This window comes from Xenopus laevis, chromosome 1L, assembly GCF_017654675.1.
Source record: "Xenopus laevis strain J_2021 chromosome 1L, Xenopus_laevis_v10.1, whole genome shotgun sequence".
NCBI lineage: Eukaryota > Metazoa > Chordata > Amphibia > Anura > Pipidae > Xenopus > Xenopus laevis.
Genome location: NC_054371.1, coordinates 144,333,663 through 144,346,719, shown reverse-complemented (window position 1 = coordinate 144,346,719; position 13,057 = coordinate 144,333,663).

Here is a 13,057-nt window from a genome sequence, read left to right as displayed (position 1 = left end):
TATTTTCTGCATGAAAAGTATCATCAAAATCATATATGGAAATGGACTACCCTAGTGCAAATAAATATTATTATTAAAATCTAAAAACTCTAGACGATGTAGTCCCCAGGGAAAAGGAACAGCAATCAAATTGAAACAAAATACTGGTTCATCTGCTCTAAGAATATATATATATATAACATATATGAAGTGGTACTGTAGTGTTCATTGGATCAAAGCTAAGCTGGCTCTGTAAAAGTATTCAGAGGATACTCAAAATAAATAGAATAAAGAAATGCAGTGACAGAAGCAATTAAATGGGAATCCTCTATCTCATAATTCTTTGCTTTATTTTTATGTGTACAGTAAGCACTAGTGGAAGGAGGGTGCATATGTTTTCTTGGGAGCCAATTTGATATTGGCATGTTTTTAAACGCTTAAAGGAACAGTAACACCAATTTTGCTTTTCAGTAAGCATATTACAAGCCCCAATATTAGAGAAATACATAGCAAAATATTGTTTTTTAAAGGAACAGTAACATCAAAAAATGAAAGTGTTTTAAAGCAATGGAAATATCATGTACTGTTGCCCTGCACTGGTAAAACTGATGTGTTTGCTTCAGAAACACTACTATAGTTCATATAAACAAGCTGCTGTGTAGCAATGGCGGAAATTGAAAAAAGCCTATATGGCACAGGATAAATAGTGGATAACAGATAACATTATGTGCTACAGAGCTTATCTGCTGTGTAACTTGAGCCTTTTATCCTTTGAATGGCTGCCCCCATTGCTACACAGCAGCTTATTTATATAAACAATAGTAGTGTTTCTGAAGCAAACACATCAGTTTTACCAGTGCAGGGCAACACCGAATTATACTTTTATTATTTTAAAACACTTTAATTTTTTGATGTTACTGTTCCTTTAAAAACAACAAATGTATTTTGCTATGTATTTCTATAATATTGGGGCTTGTAATATGCTTACTGAAGAGCAAAAATAACGCTGAATATGTTTCACTATTTAAAATGGAGGCACAGGACAATACTAAATTCCTATTCTTTAGACATTGTTATAGTTCTGGAGGCATGGCAGTATTTGTTTTAAATTTGTCTATTGCAATGTCTTAAAGCTTGGCTTAAATGGCTTAAGTATCAGCGAAACCAAGTACATTTGCGATGGCAATAGCCCCTGACAATTTGTTTTACGAAAAATATATCACTATTAACTTTACTGCGACAGTGGGTCTGACATCTCATTATCCAGGTAATATGATCACAGAAAAGCAGCATCCATTTACATTAATATTTGCCCGAGTTTTATTTCTTCATTTGTGCCTTGATATCTTACATGTTTGGCTTATCTTGTTCTTGGTCAGGTAGAAATACATTTTCTACTAACTCTACTGAGCGGGGCTATGCTCTGCTGTGGTCCTTTAGACAATAATCTGTCGGAAAATACATGTTTATTTAGATATACTTTAATGTGTTTGGCAAAAGAAACAATGTCCTCATTGAGGATTGTGTGATTTGTGTGTGCTATTAATGTGTGCTATTAATGTGTATATCAAAAACGATATAAGTCCCAAGGCCTCTTCAAGTAAAAAATATTAATTTATTGTTATTCACATTAAAACAGTAGCTAGTACATACTACCCCACATACCCCACCTTTACGCATTTTGCACCCTCCGGCGCTTACCTATGACTAAGCGCCGGATGGTGCGAAATGCGTAAGGTGGGGTATGTGGGGTTGTATGTACTAGCTACTGTTTTAATGTGAATAACAATAAATTAATATTTTTTACTTGAAGAGGCCTTGGGACTTATATCGTTTTTGATATAAACCTTTTTGTAGTTGAATGCCTTTCTGAACTGGGGCGAGTCCCTTGGGCCTGGCTGATTAACTATATGGACCCCCGATTTTGAATTGAAATATGCTATTAATGTGTGCTATTAATGTGTGCTGCAGGGTTTAATACAACTGAATTTGTTCTCATGCTCCTGATGCAGGTGTAGTAAAGTTGCAATTCAGAGATTTTATTCTCACCTGGAAATTAGTATGTATCCTCCTGCTCAGCCTAGTGTTGTGTGTGCAGTCTAGATATATAAGTATCCATGTTTGTAAGTTTTTACAACATCTTGTTTGATGTACACAAGCTTATAGTCTTGCTCTTTATCAGTTTGGCATCTTTGTATCCTATATTAATTTATCCCTTGAATTGTCTGAAATCCAACTCGGATTAGGAATATCATAAAGATTTGTATAATTGACCATTAAGGCACAGCGATCTGCTGCAAAAATATGCATTTTTTTGTGCCGAAATTTGCCCATTGTGTCCTCTGACAGGCTGATGGTATGCTGCAGACGTGGGGCAGAAAGCAGCGTGTTTGAACTAGCCTAAAGAAAAAAAAATCTATTCTTATATATCTGTGGATGTATCCAAGATGGCAGGCTTAGGATAAGCAAAGTCTTCTTCAGTCCTAGTTGGGATCAAGTACAAGGTATTGTTTTGTTACTAAAGAGAAAAGGGAAATCATTATTAAAAATTTTAATTATTTCATTAAAATGAAGTCTATGGGAGGAGGTCTTCCCATAATTTGGAGTTTTCTGAATATTGTGTTTCCATTTTTGTGACCATTTTTGAAATACTGAATTACAGACCACCAAGGTTTCACAGGATCTACCGACTATTGCCCACTTTTGTGTACATGAAGGTTATAGTGTAAAAAGTCATTTTCGTTTATTTCCTGGAGGCATTTTTTTCTGCAATATAAATGCATTATTCAAGTTAATGTTCATGCAACCTCAAAGGGCATGAAGTCATTATCACTGAATTGGCTTTTTGATGTTTAAAAAATACAGTATAGTTTTTCTCTATTGAAAAAAATATGTTGTAGCTGATTGAGTGACTGAAAACGTAATTATTCAGTCATGAACAGACCGGCAGAAAAGCAGCTTTCACGGAAACAGCTAAGATTGACCATTGACATATTAACTTCATCTGTGGAATGCCAAATACATTAAGTATTTCTATTCAAAGATCATTTTAATCCAATGTTTGGAATGTGGTCTATGGCCCCCTACCAAAACATCCTTCCTGGCTTTCAATAAATTATAACACAGCCTCAGACAAAATAAATTGTCAAGTTCATTATATGACTGGATGCTTGCCAAGCTGAGTGATAAACTAAAATACAAATAGAATGTGTACTACACATAATAAAACTTGAGGCCATCTTGACATTTTATTCAAGGTTAAAACCCATTTTACCTTAATAATAGCATTTTCATAGATATTAAGTGCTTAAAATGAGTCCCCTAAGAAACCTTTGTTACGGTGTTTGTTATTTTCTACTTCATGTTATAATTTTCCAGTGTATTGAGTCCTTGACTTGTATTATGTCTATAGTCAGAATTGTTTTGATTGATGCATGACCGGATTATTGCTTTTTATTTATCTCTGGTTATATTCATTATATATTAAGTATAAATAAAAAGCGATAAATGCTTTATTTCAGTGAGCACATAATGAACGAAGAATGTCCAGCTTATGGTCCTTTTTCAAATTCCCAACATACAGTAGCTGTCAATATAATATATATACATATATATTAAAAAATGATCTTTACCATACATTGTAAGGCAGAGGTTCTCAAACCATAGAGTTGCCCAAAGTGGGTTAATGCTGGCATGTAATAAAATAACTAGTGACCCCCCCAGGTGGTTAAAAACTATATCGGAGTCCCACAACCACCAATCCCTTCTGGTCCATTCAGGGATATCATCTGACATTTAAAGATAAGAAATGGTCGGTGAGAAAGTCCAATTACCAATTCATACCAATATGATAGATCAATTAATAGATCAACTTGATAAATCTTCCAACAATAAAATACCCTTTTAAAATAGTTTTAAAATGTTTTTGGCCGGCAAAATTAAGAACAAAAATTCATATAAAACATATAAGAACACTCATAGTCAATTCATCAGCATCAACAAAATTCATTCAAATATTATAAAATCAATATTATATTCATAGGTAAACCAAATGATCCTAAAAAACTCCAATAAATCTCAAGATATTGCTCTATATTAATATTTTCCTTAGTTAACAAGTCTTTCCCATATGTCCAATTGTCCATACCCAAAGAGCAAGATCAGAGATATATGCCAATAGTGCTTAGAATGGGTAGTACTCCCAGGAGCCTCAGTACTAACAGAGCTTCTTTTCAATTGTTTTGGGAGCCTGGGTCCCAGTCTCCATTAGTAAACATGCCCCTATGTACTTTATTTTGAGGCATCAGATTAAGCTCTAGATCAGCTTTATTTGGACATTAATTTAAGGACCATATCATCAGCCTATATTCTAAGATGAGCTGACCCTGCTCCCTTTAGTAGTCTCTTCATTTGTTATATCTATATTGCCTGTTTCAGTGATCGAATTAATAAAGGCATGACCTTAGCTTTCCCTAATATATGAGTCAACTTACCTTAATTCTGCTAAAAAAATCATGTAGACATTTAGGTGCCGATTCACAAAATTCGAGTGAAGGATTCGTAAGTAAAAAACTTCGAATTTCGAAGTGTTTTTTGGGCTACTTCGACCATCGAATGGGCTACTTCGACCTTCGACTACGATTACGACTTCGAATCGAAGGATTCGAAGTAAAAATCGTTCGACTATTCGACCATTCGATAGTCGAAGTACTGTCTCTTTAAAAAAAACTTCGACCCCCTAGTTCGGCAGCTAAAAGCTACCGAAGTCAATGTTAGTCTATGGGGAAGGTCCCTATAGGCTTTCCTAAGTTTTTTTGATCGAAGGATATTCCTTCGATCGTTGGATTTAAATCCTTCGAATCATTCGATTCGAAGGATTTAATCGTTCGATCGAAGGAATAATCCTTCGATCATACGATGGCAGAATTTGCGCTAAATCCTTCGACTTCGATATTCGAAGTGGAAGGATTTCAATTCCTAGTCGAATATCGAGGGTTAATTAACCCTCAATATTCGACCCTTAATGAATCAGCCCCTTAATAAACCCAATAGATTTTTCTACCAATAAGGAGGCATTATTTGATTAAAATGGACTCTATGTGCCATGGCATTCCAATAATTCTGATCTTTCTGGATGACAGGTTTCTGGATAAGGCCAAAACAAAAGATGAAATGCTAAACTATATCAACCACTTTTTGAAGCATTGTGTTTCTTGATAAGGGATCCCATACCTGTATAACCCTTTTCTGATTCCTTGTATGAAAGATTATTACAACTTTGGAACAAACCTCTGACAGATCTGCACACTTGTTCATTAGTAGTGTTCTATACAAATTCCAGTCCAGATCTGAGTAAACCTACTGTCACTAAGTATAGTGGGTTGAAACAGAAGATACTGGGAGAAAGTATGTTGGAGAGAGTAAGAGCCTCTTCAGAATTCAGATTCTCCCTTCAAAACCTTTAAATATCTGTCCATTATTCTTTTTCATTTTATAATATAGAAATAAAAAATTGTATTTTAATCCGAATGGGATGCCTTATCTGGAAACCTATTATCCAGAAAGTTCAGAATTATGGGGACATCATCTCCCATAGTCTTTATTTTAAGCAAATAATTCTAATTTGTAAGAATGTTTTTCTTTTTCTCTTGAATAATACCTTATGATTGATCCCAACTAAGCTGCATGACTCCTTATTGGTGGCAAACAATCCTATTGGGTTTATTTTAATGCTTAAATTATTTTTGCAGACTTTAGTAGAGATTCAAATAACAGAAAGATCCCTTTCCCGGCAAACTCCCAAACCCAAGCATTCTGCATAATAGATCCTATACCTGTAACAATAAAGAGCACATTTATCAAAGGGTGAAATAGAGCTCACACCAAACATTTAATTCTCAGTTTTATCCCTTCATAACTATGCACGTAAAATGCCATATAAATGCAGAATTTCCCCCTGGTGAAGTGTGGCAAGCTCTGTTTCACCTTTTAATATCATCCCTATGTTACTGTATATTGTTCACCTCTCTTTATTAATTCAAAAGACATTTGCTCCCAGTTTAGGAAACCAGAAATCTGTTTCGTATTGAGGGAACAATTCTCTTATCAGTAAGGATATTTAAGAAAGAAAAATGAAAGCAAAATAAATCTGTACAATATTTTATATTAATTTTTTCATTGTTGTCTAGGATTGAAAAGCGTCGTTAATAATACAGTAGATCAGGGATCCCCAACCTTTTGAATCCACTAGTAACATTGAGTAGTAAAAGGAGTTGGGGAGCAACACACACATGAAAAATGTTCTTGGGCTGCCAAATAAGCACCATTTAGTAGCCCCTATGGGGATTGTCAATTTACGTTGAGGCTCTGTTTAGCAGTACAGCTGTTTTTTTAAGCAACCAAAACTTGCCTCCAAGCCTGGAATTCAAAAATAAGCACCTGCTTTGAGGCTACTGGGAGCAACATCCAAGGGGTTGGAGAGCAACATGTTGCTCATGTGCTAGTGGTTGGGGATCACTGCAGTAGATCAAGATTACCATGCATAATATTTGGGAGGATAAATAGCAGCTGGAGCATTGCTCCAATAAATCATGTAGTACCATTTGTTGGACTTTGAATTCAAATCTTTTATTGTGAGGAGACTTATGCTTTGGCTTCCTCCACAGCCTATTTCAAAGTGCACACATAAACACAACATACATTTTTAAACTGTGCACGGTGGGAAAGGTGCATCGGTTATATCATCAGTGACTCATCTCAGTGAGGGACAAATACACCCATGAAAAACATAATGTGGTGTTAAAAAACAAAAAAGAAGAAAAGACAAACTGAAAAAGGTTTTCAGCATAAGTTTCAGCCAACCACAAAAGATATACATTGTTGCAACAAGTCACAATTCATCAGATCCTCTATTATATACATTGTTTCTACCAATCTCCAGGCTGTAATTGAATTGCCATAAGTAAAACACTATAACTAACATCCTCAGGAAAGTTTCTTTTTAAATCAGTTATTTACCCTGTGGTTTGCCGCAGTGGTATTTTGTGGCTTGTCTAGAATTTCTTTCTTACTGCTTCTTTTAGTTGGCGGCAACCTTCCACTTTTGATGACCCGACCTTATGGATGGGTTGCTGTATTTTATTTATGGACACGGAGACCGCCCCAGGGTAAATAACTGATTTTAAAAAAAATTCTTGAGCATGTTAGGAGTACAGTGCAGTTTTCTGCTGATAGGAGCACAGGCCTGGGGTTTCAGGTAAGTCAATACAATCACTCGGGGGTGCCTAATATTTGGCACCCCCAAGTGCAAACAGACTTTCCTTCTCCTTTAAGTGTTCATGGAATATTGTTTACAAATGGCTATTCGATTACAAGTATGTTGTATGATGTGATTATGTGTGCCAAGACGTCAGTCTCCTCACAATAAAAGATTTGAATTATCAAGGAAGTCCTGTGAGTGTGGATTTCCCCCGACAAGGTCCTTGAAAAAGGTCCCAAAGAGGAACGAAACATTGGAGTTTTTGAACATGTGTGTGTAAAATAGAGAGATATTTCATCATGAAGGATAATGCTGGTCCAGGAATCGATCATTCCAAGTTGACTGTATATCTAGAATTGACTGTGCACCCCACAAGCAAACACATCCGAGTGCAGGTATTTAAGAATATATATTCATTGCTGTATGAGTGGGAGCAGCCATGACATTTACGACAATGTTTTCTCCCTCACAGAAAAAGAAATGTGCTAGGCAAAATGGTAATACTTCTTGTGAAGCTTTATCAAATGATAACTTTTCAGCAAGGCAAGATGTGGCTATTCTGCTTAGGAAACTGCGATAAATATTAACATTCTATTCATAACTTGAACATTTAGGTTGGCCAAGTTCATTAGATTTGCATCTGAATACAAATTTGCTGTTCTTTATTATACCTGGAATTATAAAAGGTTGAATGTTAACTGCACCTCTTTTTATATCTGTAACCTTGTAATAATATAGCGGAGCCCTTAAGGTGAGGTAAAACCTTATTAGACACCTTTTAATAATTTATTATTTTTTTTATCCATTTACACTTAGGAGGGCCACAATCCTTTCATTTTTAAAACACTCATTGACTGGGGAAGGTTAAATCATCAACCCAATTTTTGCTCTCCTGCAAATTGATCTTTGAACTGAATCATAGCGGATTTACTCTAATACACCGTCACACTTATTGTTTCTTTTACTAGTAGTAAATAGAATAAAATAGAATAACCAAAAAATAAGTTTAAGACTTTTACCTTGGTGTTTTTTGTTTTTGTATTTCTTTTATGCAATACACTCAAAGAACTGAATTCCCCTTGGGCTCCGACAGTGACATATTGTAAACAGCAGAGATGATCTACAAATCAGCAAAATTCTGAAACATGCGGTGGGGAACACTTCTAAAAAATCCCCTGGAGTTTTTGTTTCATGTAATAAATGAAAATATTGCAGCAATGTGCTGTTTATCATGTATAAATGTTTTTTTCCCAAATGAAGCTTTTTTATTTTTTTACTATTTTCTATTATTTTCAGATTATATTGTTAAAACATAAAACATTTTGTGAACATTTTTAACAAAGCCATTTTTACTGTTCCAGTTTAATCAACATATATTTAAACTCTTGGAATGTTTACATTGGTACACTAGAACGGTATATTTCCTTTTTGTAAGCTACAATACATAGGATCTTATATGACTATTCAAGATCTGTTTATGCTGAACACATGTACAGTAAATGGTCTTCCTGGTGTTGTGGAACCACAGGTTGCATATTCACTGGTCTAATTACTGGAATTCTGCATATTTGGTTTGTATAAACTTACCTGCATTTAGGGGCAAATTTATTAAAGGTCAAGTTGTATTTAACCTGAAAAATTTGAGTTTTCAAGGGTATTTTTCAGTCAAAATTTGAATTTTTGGGTTAAAAATAAAAACTCAAATTTTTTTTAAACTATAATTTTAAAAAAGGTTATTTTCAAGGTTTTGTAGAAGTGCAGAGGTCCCTTGAACTATTTGAAGATGTTTGTAGCCTTCATGATGTTTTTTTAGGTTGGTTTCGCTCGTAAACTCGATTAATTCGAGCGATTCTGTTTTTTTTTTGGGGAGAACAAACTTGATTATTTAGAGTTTTCGTGTTGTTCACTCCAAATTCACTGATTCGGGTTTTTTCCATTCAAGTTTTTTCTTAAATCGAGTTGTGCGTTCATTTGAGGTATAAAAAAACCTCATGAACCTCTAAAACTCTACCTTTGATAAATAACCCCCTTAATCTTCAATTATAGGGAAAGTCTTTAATTTATCCATCAGATATTTTTTTGCCCAGATATTTTTGGTTAAAAAAATACCTGCCTTCATATACCTATATATGTTAGTTCTCTTTTACTAATAGAGATTCTAAACTGCAGAAGTGCATCTGCTCATAGCAACTATTAGATGTGTGCAGTCTACTACCATTTGTAAAATGAAACCAAGGATCAGTAAATCAGTAAATGTTGTTTTATTTCCCTATTATTAGCACTCACATCAAGTATAATTTTTACCTACAGGATTGGTAAAATATTGACCAGATCATAATTAAGAGGTGGTATTTCTCTGTCTTCATTTAACTCAGATGATGCTAATGCTAAAATATTACAATCCATTATATTTCTGCCAAAAATTGTCTTCTTAGAACGACACCCATAATCTGCTGTACCTTATGCAGCCTGGTTTTCAACCTGCATACTCTGAGATGACTTTATGATGATTTGCAAAAGATCTTCAGGTTGCCAAGGCCAAAGAAAACGGCTTTTTTTCTCATTTGCCTGGCTTGATCCTCTGTGTTTGATATGTTGGCCATTCCATTGTAATGCAAATTATTAATTCTCTTAGTATCTGTTATCAAGCTGCATCTTGGTTCTCTTCCTACCTTGCTAACCACTCCTTCTCAGTTTTTATTCTTCTCCTGCTCAGCTTATTGTAGTGCTTTCTAGGGTTCTGTACTCGGCCTTTGTATATGACATCCATATTTATACAGCTCTTTACTAGCAACTGATGAATGACCAGTAACACTGTTTATTCTGCATGCTACCTCGGGGTTATATGTGCGTTTTTTAATCCTTAAAAAATTGTAACCCTAAAAACTAGAATTTGGATTTGGTTTGGGATTTGTCTAAATCCTTCTTGAAAGATTTGGAATTCGGCCAAACTCTAAAATAGTGGATTCGAGCATCACTAATAAAATTTTTCCTTTGGAAATAGTCTTTATTCTATCCAGATCAAATCTTCAAAATTATATTTATGATACTGATAACAAATTATGTTTTTTTAATATCCCTTCTTGTAAAAATGCTAAAGATATAACTGTACAATTGTGAGTTCAACATTGTTTATAAGCGACAAGTGAAAATTTTCGCCATCTGCAGATTCGGAGCAAACTTCCACATTTCCCCAACTGTGAAAAATTTCTGGGAAACTGCATAAAAAAATTAGCCCAGTGGCTCGTTAAAATTTGCACAACAAAACAAAAACGATATGCAGCAAAAAAAAATACATGCAACAAAAAAAGAGGTGCACGACAAACGCACACATTATTTTATCCTTCCCCTCTCCTTCCACATCAACCAAAGTGATCTTTCGTTATTCATTTTAATGTGGGATAAAAAGCATACAGATATTATCTGTTGGTGGTCAGATTTTATTATTATTTATTATGACATGTTTTTAAGAAATTGGCAACATTGCAGCCTTTGGGGTAAATTTATCAAAGAGTGAAGTTCTGCCACTAGAGTGAAATTCTGCAGCTCTCAATTCATTTCTATGGGATTTTGAAAGGCGTATTTATCAATGGGTGAAAGTGAAAGTTCACCATTTGATAAATAAGCCTATAAAAATCCCATAGAAATGAATGGAGAGTGGCGGAATTTACACTTTAGTGGCGGAACTTCACTATTAACTTCACTCTTTGATAAATATACCCCTTTGTTTCTATTAAAAAAAAGCAGTTGTAGCCTAGTGGATATGAGGTCCTCTAACAATACTGAGCAAAAAATGCATGTAATTTTGCCCCCCCCATGCAGAAACAAGGTGTCACATAAAAAAACCCATAGACTTTAATGTAATGCGCTACAAAAAGATGTGCAAAAAAAATATATATATTGCACGACAAAATATGAGCATCAAAAATGGCTTGCATATTTTTCTGCAGTTTCGTGAATTTTTAAGCAAAGCAAAACAATACAGATTTGCTCATCACTACTGTGGTTAATTTGGAGTTAATGAATATATAACATTTGTCGTTAGGCTTTTATTGCATTGCGAATCTTTATCGCACATTGAGATCCTTTAACACCTGCTCTGGAGTCTTGTTAAATATTTTATCGCAAAAAACAGTTTGCGATTGCGGAATTTTATTACATACACTGCAAACGTTTGCAAAAGCAGTTTGGTCACAAACTTTGCGAGGAAGTTGTTGAGGTCTTAATTAGTTAAAAATGGCTCAAACATGGTCGTTAACAGGCGCAAGCATCCTAGCAATGTTGTTTGCATATTACATTCCCCTATTTGTTTTATTAATGTACATAATTTATGATTGGAACAATAACCTATTTAAAGGTGAAATGTCACTATTATAAAATTCCACTAGGCTGTAGTCGATTCTTTCCCTTTAAATTTAGATGACTAAAGTCATTGGGACAAAAAGCCTCAGGGCTGACATGAATTGCTTCAAAATGTAGTCATTATTGGCTACAAATAAAAATTGTCAAAAGACCCCATAAAAATGAAAGTATATAACCAACTTTAAAGCAGGGTCAGATTGGGCCAGACCTGCTTCCCTGAGCGGCTGATCAGTTATTGCGCTGCTTCTTTCTCGCATGCGTGTGGCACGGTGTCGCTCATGCATGCACAGCACAAGTTTAGAGGTCAGCAGGGGGTCCCCAAGGAGGGCCTTTGTTTTGCAGCCCCGGTGGGCCCCCAATGCTCCAGTCTGACCCTGCTTTAAAGTGACACTTTAAGAATATATTGCTTTAATTGGTGTATTAATATGTTTGATGAATTATCTTTAAAATACCAAAGTATTTTTTCTACACTATAGACCACTTAATGAGAACTTTTACACAAAACGGTGTGCACTATGGACTTCCCATTTACAGAGAATCAGGGAACTATATTTTGGTTTGCATTAATTCAGATTTATAGAGCCTTATTAGTACTTTTTAAGCTGTAGATGACTTTATTTAGGGTACGAGGCAGTCATCTTTGGTTTAGGAGATTTAACTCAATCCACTTGATGCCAGCTGGATGAAAGGAATAAATTGTCTAATGTGATTTTCTAAAATAGCATATGTGTTTCATTTCATTCTTCCTTGTGGGCTAAAGGCATTTGGAGCACTGTATATGTATGTACTGACTAGACCTATTCCAAACAAAAAAAAAAACACTTAAGAAATGACTGATATCAAAATCTTGGCTCGTAAAAGTATAGAGTATCTTATTTTCACAATGCAGAACATCTTTTTTACTTCTTTAGATGGACCAAGAGACGACAGCTTTTAATAGTAATTTTACATGAAATCATTTAAAGGGCTTTAGCACAAGGACAGATTCGGGGAGATTTAGTCACCTGGTGACTAATCACCTCTTCCCCCTGCCTTCCGCCTGCTATAATGAGAAAACGCAAGTGCCAATGCACTCGCGGCACTTTGATTTCCGAAGTTGCCTCACGAGGAAACTTCGGGCGACTTTGGAAATCGAAGTGCCGAGAGTGCATTGGCGCTGGCGTTTTCTCATTATAGCAGGCGGAAGGCAGTTTGGGGAGATTGTCGCCCTGCAGAAGAGACGATTCATGCCAGGCGACTAAATCTCCCCGAATCTGCCATGTGCTAGCTCCCTTGGTTAATGGCTGATGTGGATATTTGACGACTACGATAAATTTGTGCTGCCGCAGGCTACAAATCTCCTGAAAATGCATCTCCCCCACAATAATTGAATTCGCCTGTAGCAAAACCTATGCAGCACTTAGGTTTTCCAAAGTTGCCTAGCCATCCATACATTTTACCACCGGAGATTTCAGTTAT